Source organism: Condylura cristata, unplaced genomic scaffold (assembly GCF_000260355.1).
Source record: "Condylura cristata isolate star-nosed mole 26May11 unplaced genomic scaffold, ConCri1.0 scaffold00017, whole genome shotgun sequence".
Lineage (NCBI taxonomy): Eukaryota > Metazoa > Chordata > Mammalia > Eulipotyphla > Talpidae > Condylura > Condylura cristata.
In genome coordinates, this window is record NW_004567118.1 from 29,120,989 (window position 1) to 29,123,048 (window position 2,060).

The window sequence follows — 2,060 nt, forward strand, 5'->3', positions numbered from 1 at the left end:
GACAATAGTTGAAAGCAATAAAAACTGCTCCTGGTGTTTAAAACAGAATGGGAGTTCACTGGCAGACCACAGGTAGCCTCCAGCATCACCAGGGACTCCGGAAACAAGCTGGGTCAAGGAAACCGCAGCATGGACAGGGGCCAAGCCTCACTGCAGATCTGATGTGGTGAGACATGCCCACCTCAGGCCTGCAGGACGCAGACACGCAGCTGGGACCGCCAGCACCTTGGACACTGCAGGGCGCAGCTGGCCCCACAATGTGTGTTCTTGTTGCTTTGTTCCTCTGCCTCACCAGCCCTCCTACCTAAGGCTGAGGGACAGGAGGCTACCAGGCTCGGCTGGGTCGTGTGTCTGCTCTCCCCTCTTGGCTGCAGGAGATGCTGGGGGCGTGAACCTCTAGCTCTGGGGCCCCTATTGAGGGCAGAAGGCTCTGCCTCCCACAAAATGCATATGGCGCCAAGTCCCCAGACATAAGGATCAGATCCCAGGCAGCCGATGATTCCCAGGACCCACTGGGGGAGGCTTTGCCTTTGGGCTTTTAAAGGATGCCAAGGCTTCTTTACATTCCCCATGTTCTCCAGTCACGTTTAGGCTCGTCTGTTCATGGCTAATACATATTTGGGCCTTTACTAGCATGCAAGGAGCTGTGCAAGGCACTTTTCCTAATACAAAGAAAGAATTGTTGGATACAAGGAATCTACCCTGTATGTTCTCTGGTAAGGCATTATTCTGAGGAAATAGATCTGGCTTCATCATTAAACTGCTACCAAAGGGAAGGAAGTCCCATTTTTCAGGAAAGAGAAAGAATGTCAAACTATTAAATCAGTCATCAATGTGTCCATGGCCCAAGGCCTGCTGTGCGTCCAGTCATGTGGGTGGGGATAGTGAATGGCAAACAACGCATGATGAGACACCTCCCCCAGCCCGCACATGGCCAGCGCTGTAAAGGGAGTCCCACCAGGAAGCAGAGGAACCACAGTCTGTTCTGCCTAGGAGGTCCTTAGAGAGATGCTTAGAGAAGATTGAAAGGCACAGCAGTTAACCAAGGAGTGTGGCTATTAGACTGTGTGGAAGAAGTTCCAAACCAGTAGAGTTTTCCATGCTGGCCTCTGGTGTCCAGTACCTCCTTACTCACAACCATTTTGCATACTGCTACCAAAACCATCTACCAGAGATAGCATTTTACTGGGTCAAAGGGTGGTTTTGACTCCTCGCTGGCTCCCTCATCTTCCTGGTCAGACTCATGCACCTAATGAGGCTGGGCTGTCCTGCTCTTTGGGCCTCTGCTCCGGACCCCATGACATCAGATGGCCTCACTTATTCTTCCCCTCTGAGTATATGCTGGCCCCTCCAGGAATAAGCCCTTCTCAAACTCTTTTCCTTTCCAAACATTTCCTGGCCTTTAAGATCCCGCTTAGACTTCAGGACCTCTTTCTGATCATCCAGGCTTTAACCTCCCACTACACTCACTGTTTGCACCATGCACTTGGCACTGATCATTCATTCATTCATTCAACAAATGTATGAGTTGCCAAGTCTGTGCTGGTTGTACATCTTATAGTGAAGACAAGAGGCACTGGCCTCTAAAATGATAAATGTCCAGCAATGAAAAGTCTGACAACACTTTGGGAAAGGGCCATGAAGGGAAGTGGTATTATGTGGGCACGAGAAGTTGTCACAGAGTAATAGGAATACAGCTGGAATAGCTAAGGTCTCCTAGGGAGGAGCCATGTTGCAGCAAAGCCAGACAGAGGTGTTTATGAGCATCCCCAACTACAGCTGCAAAGTCCTTAGAGGAAAGGCAAGGGAAAACCTCATTATATTGGATTTGACAATGATTTCTTTCTTTCTTTCTTTCTTTCTTTCTTTGTGCACAGGTCACAAAACTGAAAACAAGTGAGCTGGACTATATTAAAGTAAAACATTTCTGTGGAGAGGGCCTGAGTGGTTGCTGTTGAAACAGACAGGTTCATCACCCCTGGAAGGGTGGAGCCAGGTGGCTGGACATCAGTCCGGATGCAAAGTGGTCTTTGTGAAGAATGCGGATGATGGCACCTCCA